Source organism: Callithrix jacchus, chromosome 7, assembly GCF_049354715.1.
Source record: "Callithrix jacchus isolate 240 chromosome 7, calJac240_pri, whole genome shotgun sequence".
NCBI lineage: Eukaryota > Metazoa > Chordata > Mammalia > Primates > Cebidae > Callithrix > Callithrix jacchus.
This window is the reverse complement of record NC_133508.1, coordinates 93,929,070-93,948,637: the sequence shown is the minus strand read 5'-3', so window position 1 is coordinate 93,948,637 and position 19,568 is coordinate 93,929,070.

Here is a 19,568-nt window from a genome sequence, read left to right as displayed (position 1 = left end):
CACATCTGGACTAATGCATATAATCTCTTATTCTACCAGACATAAATTAAATTAAATTAATAGAGACAGAGGAATAGAGAGGTAGGTAAATATATAGATGATGGATAGATACACAGTCAATAATTGAATGCCTACTACGTGGCAGGCATTTCCTATGTCTTATTTAATTTTCATAGCAGGGATATTAGATGGAAATTATTAATTCCGTTTTGCAGATGAAGAAACGGAGGCCCAGAGAAAGTAAGTAAGTTGCCCAAGGTTGTAAAGCTATCTCAATATCCTTGAGAATATTTAAATTCTCTCATTAGCAGGACTGTCCAGTAGTAATTACTGATCTCAAAATTAGGGGAAATTTTAATGAATTACTTGTATGCTTAAGAAAATGTGTTTCTGATTTAAATGCGCAGATTTTTTTAAAGTCGCCAAATTGTTATCATCTTCTTTTTCTCAGAGATTTTAGTAAACTTGACAGAGTAAATGTGGATTCTGGGTCCTGGGAAGCCCTGGAGTCTGTGATTTCTGTGTCTCTCTTTCTCCTACCTCTTTTCATTTTGACTCTTGGGTCCTTTTGGCCTCAGTTCTAGCCTACTTGGAAAACCACACTTTCTCCTTGCTCCACAATAGTCCAGCATGACTGGCATTGCATAACGCTTTCACAAGATTTGGAGGATAATGGGGGGTGTTCTATCTGAACACCCCAGGGCCAGCTCAGGATGGCATATCTGGAAGCCATCTCTTTCTACGAACTTCCCATCCTTTCCCATCCATAGTCAAAGTTCCTGACACAGATCCACAGAGTCCCCTGGGAAATGTAGCTCAGGTTCCCCACTCCTCCCACAGCTTTTCTCATGAGGAGATGACCTCCCTACAACAGTGTTCTCCACTGGGAGTGATTTTGTGCTCAGGGAATATTTGGCAATGTTCAGAGATATTTATGTTCACAACTTAAGAGTTTTTGCATAATCAAAAAAGAGGGAAACCTTCCCAAATCATTTTATGAGACCAACATCATCCTGATACCAAAACCCGGCAGAGACCCAACAAGAAAAGAAAACTTCAGGCCAATATCCATGATGAACATAGATGCAAAAATCTTAAATAAAATATTAGCAAGCCGATTGCAACAGCAAATCAAAAAACTTATCCATCATGATCAAGTAGGATTTATCCCGGGGATGCAAGGCTGGTTCAACATACGCAAGTCTATAAATGTAATTCACCACATAAACAGAACCAAAAACAAAAACCACATGATTATCTCAATTGACGCAGAGAAGGCATCCGACAAAATTCAGCAGCCTTTATGCTAAAAACCTTCAATAAACTCGGTATCGATGGAATGTATCTCAAAGTAATAAAAGCTATTTATGACAAACCAACAGCCAATATCATACTAAATGGGCAAAAACTGGAAGCATTCCCTTTGAAATCCAGCACTAGACAAGGATGCCCTCTCTCACCACTCCTATTCAATATAGTACTGAAAGTTCTAACCACAGAAATCAGGCAAGAAAAAGAAATAAAGGGTATTCAAATAGGAAAGGTGGAAGCCAAATTGTCTCTATTTGCAGACGACATGATAGTATAACTAGAAGACCCCATCGCCTCAGCCCGAAAACTCCTGAAACTGATAAGCAACTTCAGCAAAGTCTCAGGATATAAAATCAATGTGCAAAAATCACAAGCATTCCTCTACACCAATAATAGACTTAAGGAAAGCCAAATCAAGAATGAACTGCCATTCACAATTGCTACAAAAAGAATAAAATACCTAGGAATACAACTCACAAGGAACGTAAGGGAACTCTTCAAGGAAAACTACAAAACACTGCTCAACGAAATCAGAGAGGACACAAACAGATGGAGAAACATTCCATGTTCATGGTTAGGAAGAATTAATATCATGAAAATGGCTATACTGCCCAAAGTAATTTACAGATTCAACGCTATCCCCATCAAGCTACCATTGACTTTCTTCACAGAACTGGAAAAAACCACCATGAACTTCATATGGAACCAAAAGAGAGCCCACATAGCCAAGTCAATTCTAAGCAAAAAGAACACAGCAGGGGGCATCACACTACTGGATTTTAAACTATACTACAAGGCTACAGTAATCAAAACAGCGTGGTACTGGTACCAAAACAGAGATATAGACCAATGGAACAAAACAGAGGCATCGGAGGCAACACAACATATCTACAACCATACAATCTTTGATATACCTGACAAAAACAAGCAATGGGGAAAGGATTCCCTGTTTAATAAATGGTGTTGGGAAAACTGGCTAGCCATGTGCAGAAAGCAGAAACTGGACCCCTTCCTGACACCTTACACTTAAATTAACTCCAGATGGATTAAAGAGTTAAACATAAGACCTGGCACCATAAAAACCCTAGAAGAAAATCTAGGCAAAACCATTCAGGACATAGGAGTAGGCAAGGAATTCATGACCAAAACACCAAAAGCATTGGCAACAAAAGCCAAAATAGACAAATGGGACCTAATCAAACTCCACAGCTTCTGCACGGCAAAAGAAACAGTCACTAGAGTGAATCGGCAACCAACAGAATGGGAAAAAATTTTTGCAGTTTACACATCTGACAAAGGGCTGATATCCAGAATTTACAAAGAACTCAAACAGATTTACATGAAAAAAACAAACAAGCCCATTCAAAAATGGGCAAAGGATATGAACAGACACTTTACAAAAGAAGACATACATGAGGCCAACAATCATAAGAAAAAATGCTCATCATCACTGGTCATCAGAGAGATGCAAATCAAAACCACATTGAGATACCCTCTCATGCCAGTTAGAATGGCAATCATTAAAAAATCTGGAGACAACAGATGCTGGAGAGGATGTGGAGAAAAAGGAACACTTTTACACTGTTGGTGGGAGTGTAAATTAGTTCAACCATTGTGGAAGAAAGTGTGGCGATTCCTCAAGGCCTTAGAAATAGAAATTCCATATGACCCAGCAATGCCATTACTGGGTATATATCCAAAGGACCATAAATTGTTCTACTATAAGGACACATGCACACGAATGTTCATTGCAGCACTGTTTACAATAGCAAAGACCTGGAACCAACCCAAATGCCCATCGATGATAGACTGGATTGGGAAAATGTGGCACATATATATCATGGAATATTATGCAGCAATCAGAAATGATGAGTTCGTGTCATTTGTAGGGACATGGATGAATCTGGAGAACATCATTCTCAGCAAACTGACACAAGAACAGAAAATGAAACACCGCATATTCTCACTCATAGGTGGGTGATGAAAAATGAGAACACATGGATGCAGGGAGGGGAGTACTAAACACTGGGGTCTATTGGGGGGAAAAGGGGAGGGCCAGTGGGGAGGGGGAGCTGGGGAGGGATAGCCTAGGGAAAAATGACAAATGTGGGTGAAGGGGAGAAAGGAAGCAAAACACACTGCCATGTGTGTACCTATGCAACTGTCTTGCACGTTCTGCACATGTACCCCCAAACCTAAAATACAATAAAAAGTTAAAAAAAAAGAATTATCTATTTCAAAAGCAAAAAAAAAAAGAGTTTTTGCTACTGGCATCTAGTGGGCAAAGGCCAGGGATGCTGCCACACATCCTGCAATGCCCAGGGCAGCTCCCACAACAAGAAACTGTCTGGCCTAAAATATCATTAATACCTAGGCTGGGAAACACTGCCCCATAGAAAAGCTGGTCTGCCTTGCCCTGATCCCTGAAATATAAGCTATTGGGTCTTCCTTCCTAAAGCAGCTCCTTCTTGAAATGTCTCTCATACCTTTTCTCCTTATCCCAGCCCTCAATGGCTTTGGGACTCCTCCTTAACCTTTATCACCTCTCCCACCCCAACCCCACACGGACCCTTACATTCCACCATATTCTGCTGCCATATTTTCCCACCAAGCTTCTCTCCTTCATCCTCACTGTCTTTGATCCATGTCAGGGCCTCATCTCTCTGAAGCTCTCATAAGCCACTCCTAGTGGGCCTCCGCCTCTCCTCACTTCAACCCTCCCTCTATAGCACTGCTGGATTCATCATCACAAAAACAGTCTCTGACAACATCACTGACATGCTCAGAAGGCTGCAGTGCCCCCCCCCCATTTTCTATAAAAGTAAAAGTCCAAATTCCTTCATAAATGGGTCTCAGCCCATTTTTGCAGCATTATCAACCACAGCTCTGCAATGGTCCCCGACAGCGTGGTCTAGGTTCCCCCCACCTTCCTCATGCTTTGTTGCTGCTGTGGCTCCACTTATTCTGCGCCTTCCACCTCAACTACCTTTGTCCATCATCTCCTCACTTTCTACCAAGCATCCTCTCAAATGTCAGATCCATCATCAATCTTTCACTGGTGGTTCCATTTAAAAGGTATCTCCTTGGAAGCTAAACCTCATAAATGTGCCAGCAGCACTTCTAATTTTTGCTTCATTCTTCTAGGCGAGCAGGACGTAACTGGAGAATGAACATTTCTTTAGTGTAAGTTCTGTGTCCAATTCTTCTTTATGCTCATCCGAATCACTTAACAATAAATCTTTAACAGGAAACAGTTGTTGATTGAGTGGATAAGCAAATAAGCAATAAAAAATAGATTACATCTGGGCACAGTGGCTCACGCCTGTAATCCCAGCACTTTGGGAGGTCGAAACGGGCAGATTTTGAGGTCAGGAGATGGGGACCATCCTAGCCATCATGGTGAAACCCTGTCTCTACGAAAAATACAAAAATTAGCCAGGTGTGGTGGCACGTGCCTGTAATCCCAGTTACTTGGGAGGCTGAGGCAGGAGACTCGCTTGAACCCAGGAGGCAGAGGTTACAATGAGCCAAGATCAAGCCACTGCACTCCAGCCTGGTGACAGAGCAACACTCTGTTGCAAAAAGGAAAAAAAATAGATTACTATTTCAGAATACTTTCAGGTATATTTTCTCATTTAAGTCTCAAAATAATCTTGTGAGATAAAAATCAATATCCTATCCTGGGCAACATGGTGAAACCCCATCACCATAAAAAATTCAAAAATTAGCCAGGCATGGTTGTGTGCACTTGTAATCCTCTCTACCTGGGAGGCTGAGGTGGGAGGATCAACAGAGCTCAGGAGGCAGGGGTTGTAGTGAGCTAAGATCACACCACTGCACTCCTGCCTGAGTGACAGAGCCAGACGTATCTCAAAATATACATTTATATATATATAGTTATCCTGAAGAGAATCTTGAGAGTCAGAGAGATAGTGATTAAAGGGGAAAATGAAACTAAGATGTTTGGAATCCCAGGCCCAGTGCCTGCCACCTTATGTGTCTATTCAATCTTCACAGCAATTGTGCAAGGCCGGTAATAGTGATGCAGTTTTGAGAATGAGGATATTCTTGGATCTTGGAGATCCAAGATGGCTGATTACTAACAGTTCTGGATTGTAGCTCACAGTGAAAGTGCAGAGAACGAGAGGATGCCACACTTTCAGACAAACTTTCATCACTCATGGACCAGAAGATTCCCAGTGGAGGGGACCCACAGGTCGCCAGCGCCACTCTTGTGGCCGGCGCAGGAGTTTTGCCAGCACCTTGTCGCGGCAGCTCTTCGTGCAGTGTAAACAGGAAGAGATTCCCGGGCAGAAGAGCACCATCAGTCTTATCGCTGCTGTTTTGGCCGGCGCAGTGGGTTACTCGGATTCCAGCGCTAGGAATCAATAAACTGGGAGTCCACTCAGAAACCCAACGAGAAAGGCGGTACTTGTAAAGACGACAGATGGATAAATTTATAACAAAGGGAAGAAACCAGCCTAAAAAGGCAGAGAATACCCAAAATCAGAGCCCCTCTCCCTCTACAGGGGATTGCAGTTCCTCATCAGCAACGGAACAAGTCCTGATGGAAAAGGACTCTGTGCCATTAACAGAAGTAGGCTTCAAAGGTGGATGATAAGAAACTTCTGGGAGTTAAAATAACTTGTTCTAACCCAATGTAAAGAAACTAATAACTTTGGAAAAAGGTTTGACAAACTGCTAACAAGAATAGACAATATAGAGAGGAATATAAATGAACTAACAGAGTTGAAAAACACAACACAAAAACGTAGCAAAATATGCACAAATTTGAATAGCCGAATTGATCAAGCAGAAGAAAGGATATCAGAAGTCGAAGACCTACTTAATGAAATAAAACGAGAAGACAATAGAGAAAAAAGGATAAAAAGGAATGAGCAAACTCTCCAAGAAATGTGGGACTATGTGAAAAGACCAAATTTACGTTTGATAGGTGTACCTGAATGCAACAGAGAGAATGAATCCAAGCTGGAAAATACTCTTCAGGATATTATTCAGGAAAACTTTCCGAATCTAGCAAAGCAGGACAATATTCAACCCCAGGTAATACAGAGAACACCACAAAGATATTCCTCAAGAAGAGTAACCCCAAGGCACATAATCGTTAGATTCACCAGGGTTGAACGAAGGAGAAAATACTAAGGGCAGCCAGAGAGAAAGGTCAGGTTACCCACAAAGGGAAGCCTATTAGACTCATAGCAGATCTCTCAGCAGAAACCCTACAAGCCAGAAGAGAGTGGGGGCCGATATTCAACATCCTTAAAGAACAGAACTTTCAGCCCAGAATTTCATATCCTGCCAAACTAAGCTTCACAATTGAAGGAAAAATAAAATCTTTTATGAACAAGCAAGCACTCAGAGATTTTATTACCACCAGGCCTGCTTTACAAGAACTTCTGAAAGAAGCATTATACATAGAAAGGAACAACCAGTATTAGCCTTTCTAAAAATATACCAAAAAGTAAAGAGCATCATTATAAAGAAGAATTTACATCAACGAATGGATAAAACAGCCAGTTAACATTAAATGGCAGTAACCCTAAATTTAAATTGACTAAATCCCCCAATCAAAAGATACAGCCAAAACCTAATGGTATGCTACATCCAGACCCATTTCACATCCTAAGATACACAAAGACTTAAAACAAAGGGATGGAGAAAGATTTACCAACCAAATGGAGAGCATAAATAAACAAATAAATAAATAAATAAAAAGCAGGAGTTGCAATTCTTGCATCTGATAAAATAGATTTCAAAGTAACAAAGATATAGTGGTAAAAAGGATCAATGCAACAATAAGAGCTAATGATCCTAACACCCAGATATATAAGACTCATAAAGAGATTTAGACTCAACGAGACAGAGAATTAGTAAGGATATTCAGGACTTGAACTCAGATCTGGAACAAGTAAACTCAATAAATATTTATAGAGCTCTCCATTTTAAATACACAAAATATATATTCTCCACCTTAAATACACAAAATATTGATCAGCCATTATTAATACCCATTTTTAGAAACAAAACTACATTCCTGTTCTCTCTCCCTCTTTTTCCTCTTCTTTCTTCCTCTCCTTCACTCCTTTTTTTTTTCTTTCTGCCAAAAAAAAAAAAAGAGAGAGAGAGAGAGAATGAGGATATTGAAGTTCAGAGTGGTTAAGCAATTTGCCTGCAGTCACACAGCAGGTGAATCTTGGAGTCATGGATTTGTAATCTGTCCAACTGCAAAACTTCAGATCTTTCTGGTCTGGTGCAACTGCTAAGTGGCACATCAGGACCAAGGCCTGGGTCTTCTAGCTCCAAGTCTAATTATCTATTATGCCAGAGCAGAGAATGAATATAACTTCTAGGGAACAAAGAAAGCCAAATCATCACGGGATGAAATCAAAGGAAGAAAGCTAATAAGAAACAGGAGTGTTCAGTGGCTTTATGAGTGTGTGTGAGTATGTGTGTGCATGTGTGCATGCAGGCACTGGGTTGGGGGACGGGCATTTATCTTCTTTCAGCCCAAATGTTCTAAGATGAATGGGAAATGCCACAAAATTGTTAGGTTTGCATATGTGGATTCCACCTTAATTGTAGCATTTTGTTATCGAAGATAGATAGTTATAAAATACCATGCAGAACAGACAGTGAGATGGCAATTCATTCTGAAAACACATTGCCTGTCTTAGGGAAACACTTTTCACTATCTAAGTCAGCCTGTGAGTTATGACCTCAGAATGGAATATGTCCTGTATTGGCTCAGACTGCTCCCACAGGGTGACATTCAGATCTGTGCTCTCTGCAAAGCTTTCAGAAGCTCTGCACCACATGCACTCTGTGCTGGCCCTGCGTTTGCCCAATCCAAACAGGAGAGCTAAATTCTGCAAACCTAGTGCAAATGGAGGCAGTGTGGTGGAGTGGAAAAAACACAGCTTTAGATCAGAAAGTGCCACTAACCAGTTATTGTCTCCTAGCCTTGGTTTCGCCATCTGCAAAATGGATAAAATAATACCTAACAGGATAAAATTAAGCACTAAATGAGGATATTTCATCCAAAGATATTTAAGTATCTAAAATGAAGATATTTAAACACTACATGAAGAAATCCATTCACAACTGGGCATTTTGAGCAGCTGTTGCTGCTTTGTTCATACAATGCTCCCCCTTCTCACAATCTATTTTTCTTCCATTCATATGCATGAAAGCTTTCATTTAAGTACCAAGAAAGGATAAAGTGGAAGAAAGGAGGGATCTGGCAAAGAGACCATTGGAAGGAGGATGTGAGAAATCTGTGTCCTGGTTCCTTGGACTGATGAGCCCCTGTGGTGGGGTGATGTAACCAGCAGAAGCTGATAGAATGACTCCAGCTGTAGATCCCAGGTGGCAACATGGTAAAAGGTCCCCTTCTACCCAAGTTCCAGTACCATTATGGTAACTCAAGTGTTGAAAACGTTGAGACCAACTCAAAGTAGCAACTTCAAAGTGAATGTGGCCAATCTCACCATGGTCATAGAAGACATAAAGTTTCTCTGCAGCTGACTGATTGGTAGTCAACATGGATGGCTGGACATGCAGTTTTGCGGGTTTGTTTAATGTATCTCTCTGGGGGCTGCATATGTATGTGTATATGTGTGGGTGGGTGTGTGGGTATACTGGGTGATGATATTCTGCTCCCTCACTGGAGAAGCCTGCAAAATATTCAGTACAGTACCTAGTAAAAAGTCTGAATTAGCAAATGAGCATCTCTTGTCCACTGCCTTCTCCATCCTCCCTTCTTCACCCTTTGTAAGATTACGTGTCTATTACATCTGTTTTTCCTCCTGATTGCCTCCTCAGTCCCTGGTAGCAGCCAACAGACATTACCAGTGGTTTTCGACTAGAAATGAAGTGGGGCTGGTTTAAGTAATTGGTCTCAACCAAAGGCTTAACAACGAATGGGCTAATGCATGCCTGCTGCTCCCCACTTCATACTGAAGCTTTGTATTTGCATTTAAGGGAGCTGGATGAGAGGGAGTCAGTGTCTGGCTCATTAGAGCAAAAATTAAAGACCTTTTCCCAAATAGGTATTCAGCATTGTAAGCAGCTCTGGACAAATCTGGGTGGTCCTTTGAAAAATCTGTGTTGGAATTTGACTGCAATAAAAACAGTTAATTTTGAACCTGAGCAAATTCTCCAGGCCTCGTCCACCCATCAATTGTCTGCTTCTCTGTGATGCCTTCACTTATAGCTTGGTGCGGCATAGCACTCTCTTCCCATGATGCCGGGCCATACCACTCACTTTAAAAGACCACTGACTTGATGGTTCATCCTTCATCCTGCTTGTGATTTCTGTGAACTTCCAGAAGGCAGGACTATGCCTGGCCCAGAGTCTTTGAGAACCAGATACGTGAGAGTCAGTGAGTGAAACTAGCTCTCCATAGCCAGGCCAGCTTCATCTGCCCCTGCTGCAAGCAATAAGGGAGAATTCTGCAGGCAGAAACATTAAGCACAATCCTAAAGCCCACTAGAAGACGGTTAGCTTTGTGTGGTCACCATGAGCAGGCAATTCTAAACAATGTCCCCGGTCACATCACCTTTTCCCACTGTTTCCAGCCTTCTATTCCTTCCCAGCATCACATAGAGATGCCTGTTACTTTCTGTTCTCCTGCTAGCCCATTAGCTTTTTCAGAGTAAAGACCGTGATTTAAATCATCTCTGTATCTCCACTGCTGACAGATAGTAGGTGCATGTTTTACACAGTTATAAGAAGATTTCAGCTTTTAAGTGCAAACATAATTGGATTGAAACCTCAACACAGCCGCAAACCAGTCTTGCAACTTTGGACAAGTTGTTTTACCATTTTGCCTTCATCACTCCCCCATCTGGTGGGTTTCATGATTATTGGGTTTATAAATATTTATAAGTGTGTATATACATACAGATATATATCATATATGCACACCCAGTACCTAATTGATGTTTAGTGAGTTGACCTGAATGAGCAAGCATTTCCAGGCAAAATCATAATAAATGTTATTTTTCTTTATAAACTTCTCACCTCCCACCTGATATGGTTTAGCTCCATGTCCCCACCCAATTCTCATCTTGAATTGTACTCCCATAATTCCCACATGTTGTGGGAGGGATGTGGTGGAAGATAATTTGAATTATAGAGGCAGTCTCCCCCATACTGTTCTCGTGATAATGAATAAGTCTCACAAGATCTGATGGTTTTATCAGGGGTTTCCACTTTTGCATCTTCCTCATTTTTCTCTTGCCGCCACCATGTAAGAAGTGCCTTTCACCTCCCACCATGATTCTGAGGCCTCCCAAGCCATGTGGAACTGTAAGTTCAGTTAAACCTCTTTTTCTTCCCAGTCTCAGGTATGTCTTTATCAGCAGTGTGGAAACAGACTAATGCAGTAGAGTGGGGCGTTGCTGAAAATATACCTGAAAATGTGGAAATGACTTTGGAACTGGGTAACAGGCAGAGGTTGGAACCGTTTGGAGGGCCCAGAAAGAAATAGGAAAATGTGGGAATGTTTGGAACTTCCTAGAGACTTGTTGAATGGCTTTCACTAAAAGCCTGATAGCAATGTGGACAATAAGGTCCAACCAAGGGGGTCTCGGACAGAAGTGAGAAACTCATTGAGAACTGGAGTAAAGGTGACCCTTGTTATGTTTTAGCAAAGAGACTGGAAGTATTTGGCCCCTACCCTAGGGGTTATGGAACTTTAAACTTGAGAGAGATGATTTAGGGTATCTAGCAGAAGAAATTTCTAAGCAGCAAAGCATTGAAGAGGTGACTTAGGTGATGTTAAAGGCATTCCGTTTTATAAGGGAAGCAGAGCATAAAAGTTTAGAAAATTTGCAGCCTGATGATGTGATAGAAAAGAAAAACCCATTTTTCTAGAGAGAAATTCAAGACAGCTGCAGACATTTGCAAAAGTAAGGAGGACTTGAATGTTGATCCCTAAAACAGTGAGGAAAATGTCTCCAGGGTGTGTCAGAGGTCTTCATGGCAGCCCCTCCCACCATAGGCCCAAAAACCTAGGAGAAAATGGTTTTCTGGGCTGGGCCCAGGGTCTTCATGCTGTGTGTAGCCTATGGACTTGGTCTCCTGCATCCCAGCCTCTCCAGCCATAGCTGAAAGGGTCCAATGTCCAGCTCAGGCCATGGCTTCAGAGGGTGAAAGCCCCAAGCCTTGGCAGCTTCCACATGGTGTTGAGCCTGAGAGTGGCATGGAAGTCAAGAATTGGGGTTTGAGAACCTCCACCTAGATTTTAGAACATGTCTGGAAACACCTGGAAGCCCAGGCAGAAGTTTGCTGCAGGGGCAGGATGCTGGTGGAGAACCTCTGCTAGGGCAGTGCAGAAGAGAAATGTGGGGTTGGAACTCCCACGGAGTCCCTACTGGGGCACTGCCTAGTAGAGCTGTGAGAAGAGGGCAACCATCCTCTAGACCCTAGAATGGTAGATCAACCAACAGCTTGCACCATTTGCCTGGAAAAGCTATAGACACTCAATGCCAGCCTGTGAAAGCAGCCAGGAGGGAGGCTAAGCCACGGGGGCAGAGCTGCCCAAGACCATGGGAACCCATTTCTTGCATTAGTGTGACCTGGATATGAGACCTGGGGTCAAAGGAGGTCGTTTTGGAGCTTTAAGATTTGACTGCCCTGCTGGATTTTGGACCTGCATGGGCCCTGTAACCACTTTGTTTTGGCAATTTCTCCCATTTGGAATGGCCATATTTGCACAATACCTGTACCCCCATTGTATCTAGGAAGTAACTAGCTTACTTTTGATTTTACAGGCTCACAGGTGGAAAGGGACTTGCCTTGTCTCAGATGAGACTTTGGGTTAATCCTGAAATGAATTAAGACTTTGGGGGACTGTTGGGATTTTGAAATGTGAAAACATGAGATTTAGAGGGGCCAGGGTGGAATGATATGGCTCCATGTCCCCATCCAAATTTCATCTTGAATTGTACTTTTTTATAATTCCCACATGTTGTGAGAAGGACATGGTGGGAGATCATTGGAATGATGAGGGTGGTTCCCCCATACTGTTATTGTAGTAATGAATAAGTGTCACGAGATCTGATGGTTTATCAAGGGTTTCTGCTCTTGCATCTTCTTCATTTTCTCTTGCTGCCACCATGTAAGAAGTGCCTTTTTCCTCCCGCCATGATTTCAAAGTCTCCCCAGCGATGTGGAACTATAAGTCCAATTAAACCTCTTTTTCTTCCCAGTCTTGGGTATGTTTAACAGCAGCGTGAAATGGGCTAACACATCATCCTTTCTGTAATGATTCACTGTTCCAGAAATACCAACCTATGGCTACTGTGTTTGGGCTTGCTCTCAGCTGGTGCCCAAGATGCCCTCTGAAGAATCAGTAATGGGATGAGGGTCACTGAGAAACTGACATAGTAGACCAATATGTTTGCACCATTTTTCTATGTATTTTAGGCATCTTTATATTGTCAGCCCATGAGTATTTACAGTTTAAACGAGATCCTTAAAGGAACTATAGTCTTTAAGTGTCAGACCCAATAGTGACCCAGTCAGAACCTGAGCTGTGGGAGAGCTGACAAGTTTTTCACTATTATGTTATAGTCAGTGATATGATGCACATGGCAATCAGTTATTGCATTCATTCCATTGAGGCTTAGGGTTAGGCACTGTGATGGGTATTGAACACTCAGAGATGAAAAGAACACAGCCCCTGCCCAACACCATGCCGTGCCTAGGGGTGAGTGTGTCATGGAGAGCTGCAAAGGGCCAAGTTGGGAGCAATCACCAATGGCTGCTGATGTGAGGCTTAGGCTTGGAAGGAAGCAGGAAGAAGGGGATAGGAGCTTGGTTGATGCAGAAGTTGCTTTAAACAGAGAGAAGAAGAAAGAGCAAGCATCCCAGACACTGGGAACAAAATCAGCAAATCCAGGAAGGTACCAAAGAGCATGGCCATCTTGGGGCTCAACCAGCTATCTGGGGGGCTAGAACCAAGCATACCATGGGAAAGATTGGCAGAACAACAGGCAAAGCTCCATCCATGAACTTCAGGTTTTGTGAGGTTTTTTTGTTTTTGTTTTTGTGGGGTTTTTTTGTTAAGACTCAGATACGTATTTCATCACTAAGAAAACAGAGGCACAACTGAATGAATTGAAGCTCTGGAGCATCCTGATCAGACTTGTACTTTGCACTCTGGGGTCATCTTGGAGGATGCACTGAGGGGTGGGGATCGGGGACTTAGGATTGGAGGCAGAGAAACCAGCTTAGAGACTAACTCGTAGGACCTGGAACACCATGCACCTGCCATAAACCCCCTTGGGGATTCCCCAGAGGGAACTCAGAACCTCCAGAGTCAGGCACCTGGATTCTTATGCCAACCTATCAAGAACACATTGCGTGAACTTGGAACAGTCATTTGACTTCTCTGGACTTCAGTGTCCACACCCGAGGGCTAGCTCATCTCCACTGCCTCCTCCAGTGAGCAAGCTTAGGCTTATATAATCCTTATGTCAGAAATCCTTCTTAGAACTGCAGGACCAGAAAACAAATTTACACACACACACACACACACACACACACACACAGGCACACACACACATGCACACACACACACACACCATTCAAGTCTGTTTTCATACTTTTATTCAAGATTCGTCTTCCCATGAGACACTCTGGGCTGCCAGGCTGTAATTAGACTTTCTCCCAGGCTGTGTGGAGTGAGAGACAGAGCCGGATTAGCCCACTGTAAACAAATTTGGTCAGTTCTCTCCTCACCAGCCTCGTTCTGGTTGAGTGGATTTCAGCAGCTCCTGAGTGAATGTTAATGCCCCCCATGTACACAGTTGCAAGAAAAATAATAACTGTGCATTTTGGCCTCTATTTCTTGAGAATGCTCTGGGTCTCACTTTTCAAAGGTCTTTGTAATGTAGCACTAGGCAGTGGGGGATGGCATAGCAGGGAAGCCATGCAAAGAGACTAGAAAGACCTTAAGGCAGGAGGTAGGGCACCTGGGTTTCAAGGCAAGCTCAGCCACTAATTGCCTTTGTAACCTTGCAAAAGTCTTTAGCTCTCTGAGCCTTGGGTATCTCGGCTATAAAATGAGGCTAAGCACACCTGCCTCGTGGGCCTGCTGGAAAGAGTAATTGAAATAATGTACATGAGAGTCTTTGGTAACACTCTGTTGACAAGTGGCCCCGCATCAAGGGTCACAGGCTCAGCCATCCACTGCATAGGAGCAGGGAGTCAGGGCAGGTATAGTGCATCAGGAGAGCGTGGTGCAAAATTCTTGTCAGCATCAGCATTGTAGCAAACAGGAGAGGTCCAGACCAGATGCCCATGAACTGCCCTCTGTTGAAAATTGCCCTGAAATTGAATGTAGTTATTCAATCCATAAAAGAAGAGAAAGAAGAACTAACATTTATTGAGCATGTGTGCTTTTCCTGCCTTCCCTACAGTAGCTTTAGGTGGAAATTCTTATGCCCAATCCAAAAAAAGAGGAAACTGAGGCCAAAAGGAGGCAGGAAGGATAGAGGATTTTAGGCCAAGTTAACTTGACCTCCAAGTCTGCCTAGTCCCCTGTCTTTGACATTACAAGCAGATTAATGCCAGATTTAGATGAGAGACAGATGCATAATAGGTTATGAAGAAAACAAATGATGTATTTGTTGGGGGGCACTACTCATCTTTTCAGAGTGGCCTCAGGGAGGAGGGATTCCTGTCATAAATTATATGCATCATGAAGGCCGGGACTGTTTACTCACGGCGGCACCCCAGCAGCAAGCACACTGCCGGGCACAGAGCAGGCATGCAATCAATACGTATCGAATGAATGAATAGATGAGCCCTGTGAGTCTCATAATCATCCCCTTAGCTTTTTCTGGCTGATCACAAATAGTGAGAAAGGAAAAGAAAGTCATTCACGTAAATTGTCCAAGGAGTTTGCACACATTTGTTGTACCAATTGTTTCTATCTCTACCGTGGTATAACCTGGTAGTTATACTAGTTATACCACTAAAATCTCAGTGGCTGGAAACAACATTGGCTTGTTATTTCTCAGGATTCTGGAAGGTTGTTCAGCTGAGCGCTAAACTGGGGCTGGGACATGAAAGACAGCCTCTCATCGGGCAGGGTTTCTTGCCACGTGGCCTGTCATGATTCAGTAGTCTAGCTGAAGCTTATTTACAACACAGTAGATGACTCCCAAAAGAGAATTATTCTGCTTCTATCACACTTATCAGTGTCCCACTGGTGAAAGCAACTTGCGGCCAACCCCAGGATCAGTGTGGGAGGGGGCCATCCAAGGGTGTGACTATCAGGAAGTGTGGTTCCTTGAGGCCAATTGGCCACTTCAGTCTTCATGAGCAATACACAATAATGAATTCATATTTATGAAGCTCTTAAGAAAGTGCCTGCACTTAACTGGTAATACCTAAGTATTAGAAATAGCTAATTATTATTAATATCCAAGTATAGTCTATTGTTATTAAAGTTACTAACTTCCTTACTGCCACTGCTTTTATTTTATTGAATATGAAATAAGGACCCCCCCACCCACCCGCAGGCTTGGGAAGCTCTGGTGTAGCCCCCTTCTGAGCATATCACTCTGTGTTCCTGAAACTTCAGTTGTTTTTCAGTAGATGAGTTGGCATTACAAGCAGATTAATGCCAGACATAAAGTTGGATCCTTCCTTCTTCTCTTCCCTCCTCATTTCCTTTTCCTCAGCTACCCTAACCTGGGCATGTGTTTTGCTTGTTCTCAGAAGTGACACTGGAACCTAAAGGAGGATTGCTTGTTTCCACAAAACTCGATTCATTCTACAAGCCCATCATGGTCATCTCTTTCCCTTTTCCAGAGATCCATTTGAAGACGAACATGGGACTCAGTCCTGGTGGATGAGATACAGAGGAAATCTGTTGGGTAAGTGGTTGGGGAAGCTACCACTCTGGTGGAAGCAGAGATGTACAGGGAGAATCCTCATTTCCCTTCATGTTTTTGAACATAGTCATGTGAGGTCATGAAACTTGGAGGTGCCCTTTTACGTCTCTGTTATCATCACAAAAATAACATGCCTCAGGTATCCCTCTATCCCAGAGGAAAAGAGACACACGGAACAGAAGGGCCCAGCAAACCTGCATACCTTCAGCCTGAATTAGCATTGCTCGATCAAATCCAGACTCAATCAGCTGACCCACCACCTGCAATAGCCTGAAAACAGGCTGCTCAGCTGGCCACAGATCTGAGAAAGAGAGTGGTCTAAACCCCTACGTGCTGGAATAAGTGTTTGACAGCCTTACTGTATCAATAGCTCAGCCACGTGGCAAAATATTCCCCAGTCTGCTGACCACTGAGCTGTAGAATGTGACGTCTCAGCCCAGGACCACCTTGACATGGAGGGGAACATTGTAAGAACGTTCTTAAAAGAGGTCTCTTGGAGTTTGGGAACTTATAAAAACATAGAAACTGGTGCCTACTTCTCTTCTGGTTTCTGAAGGCAGGACACTTGATGGAGTAGCCCACACAAGGAGGGTTAAGAAGGGACCATGGAGTGCTATGGTTAGGACGAGGAGGTTAAAATACTAGAGCGAGTTTAGCCACATTGCTGAAAGTGACCAAAAAGCTGTAGACTTACCAATAAGATACGGGAAAGTGGATTTAGACAGAGCTTAGCTGAAGGCAGTGACTGGAAAATAAATAAAACCATATCTGATTTGTGGCCCCAGTTTGAACTGTTCAGTAAGCCTGTTCCACTTACTATTTCTCTTTGCCTAAAAAATTCAGTGCCATCTTCAAAGTGGAGATTTTATTGTGCACTCTTTCCTGTGAACCATCAATACAATTGTGGGCACTGGTCTTAATATGGCTCCTTTTCTGTTTATATTTTTTATCTTCTTGTTTTGTGCAAATAAATTGTTTATACAGGCTCTTGCAGAAGAAATCTTTCACAGGGAATTTGTATACATAATTCAGACCTTCTCATCTCCAAGCTTGTAGAAACTTCCAAAGATTGTTAGTTGAGTGTGATCAACACTGTTGTTGCTAAAATTAAAATTATTAATGGCAGCAGCTACCATTTCCTGAGCACTTTCTACATGTCTAACTCTGTGGCAATGCTCTGAATATAATTTATCCAATCGTTATGCCAGCCCATGAGGTGAACACTATCATCCCATGCTATCCCAATAATAATAAAGTAGCATCTGCCTGGCACTGCCTCTGCATCAGGCAATGAAGCAAGCTCTGTACCTGCATTGCCTCGGTGCTTTCTACAACAACTGCATGAGCTGGGATGATTATTTTCCTACTTATCAGGGTGAGAAAGCTGAGGATCCTGTGGGTGAAAGGACATTCCCAAAACCACATAGTCAAGAAGAGACAGTAGCTGGATTTGAACCCTCGTCTGCCTACTTTTCTTTTTTTTTTTTTTTGAGATGGAGTCTCACTCTGTTGCCCAGGCTGGAGTGCAGTGGCATGATCTCAGCTCACTGTAAGCTCTGCCTCCCGGGTTCAAGCAATTCTCCTGTCTCAGGCTCTTGAGTAGTTGGGACCACAGGCGCACGCCACCACACCTGGCTAATTTTTTGTATTTTGGTGGAGACGGGATTTCACTGTGTTGCCCAGGCTGGTCTCGAACTCCTGAGCTCAGGCAATCTGCCCACCTTGCCTTCCAAAGTGCTGGATTACAGGCAAAAGCCACCATGCCCGGCCTGGTCTGCCTAATTCTAAGCCCATATTACTTATATTTCATCTTTGACTCTTAGAAACAGAAACTGCATGGCCACCCACCCCTGATGCTCTTTTGGCTACAATGTAGATTCACCTAATTATCCTCTCTAGAAATTTTCTCTGCTCCAAAAGCTGGATTGCTACATGTTATTGTAATCCCATGTGGGTGAAATCTGGTGGCTTCAGAGCAAAGGTAAGCACAAAGGGAAAGGGAAACTCTCATGACTTTTGGTTAATGTGCAGCTAGCAGTTCCCTTTCCCAGCTTTTGCCTCAGAGACCAAGCTGTCGCTAGCCCTGGGGCAGAGGGTACCCCTCACTGCTGATGCTGGGGCCTGGATTGGGAAGCAGCCAACAGACATTAACAAAAGAAACAAACACACATTATTCTTTCACAAAACTTGTACAGTTTACAAATCTCTTTCATTTACTTCGAGTCTGGCATTCATGCTGTGAAATAAATATCATTATGCCAAATGTATTCTCATATTGATGACCTAGTATATGCCAGGCATTTTGTCAGGCAATTTCTAATATGGTAAATTATTTAAATCCCATGAAGACCTGTGAAGCACAGATTGTTATTCCCATTTTAAGGAAAAGGGAAGTAACATTCTGAGTAATGTAAAGACATACTCGCTGCCACCCACAAAATCAGTGGCAGAGTCTACATTGGAAGCCAGAACATCTAGTCGTAAAGCCTGTGCTCAGTCCACGCAGGAGGCTGCTACAAGACACCCGCCTGCCCATCAGACTGACTTAGCAGCTCAGCTTCTACTAAACACCACTGCTCTGATGGTTTAAGTGTGTCTGTCCCACCATTGTAAGTGGAAGCAGAGGATTTGTCTCTTTAGTGCACAGGAGTTCTGATCAGAAGAGCTTTATCTGAGGAACTGCACCCCAGGAGCCTCACTGGCATCTCAACCTGACTAAATGTCAAGATTCTGGACCTGGAGCCTGAACCTAACACCATAATGGAATGAGGCTTTGGGGGTATTGGGATGCAGTGGACATAGTTGGCATGTAGAATAAACGTAACTAATTTGAAGCCAGAAGGCACACAGTGGCATGGCAGTTTTAAAACAGGATCCTGGCCAGGCACGGTGGCTCATGCCTGTAATCCCAGCACTTTGTGAGGCTGAGGTGGGCAGATCACAAGGTCAGAAGATCGAGACCCTCCTGGCCAACATGGTGAGACCCCATCTCTACTAAAAACACAAAATTAGCTGGGCATGGTGGTGTGTACCTGTAATCCCACCTACTCGGGAGACTGAGGCAGGAGAATTGCTTGAACCAGAGAGTCGGAGGTTGCAGTGAGCCAAGAATGTGCCACTGTACTCAAGCCTGGCAATAGAATGGCTCCATCTCAAAAAAAACAAAAACAAAAACAAAACAAAACAAAACAAAAGATCCTAAAACTAATTGATATTCCTCCCCTTAATGTCCCCTACCCTTGAATTTAGGCTCTGGAACTTCTTGGCCAATTGTGGCGGAAGTAGTACTGTGCTAGTTTCCAGGTCCACACTTTAATAAATGGACA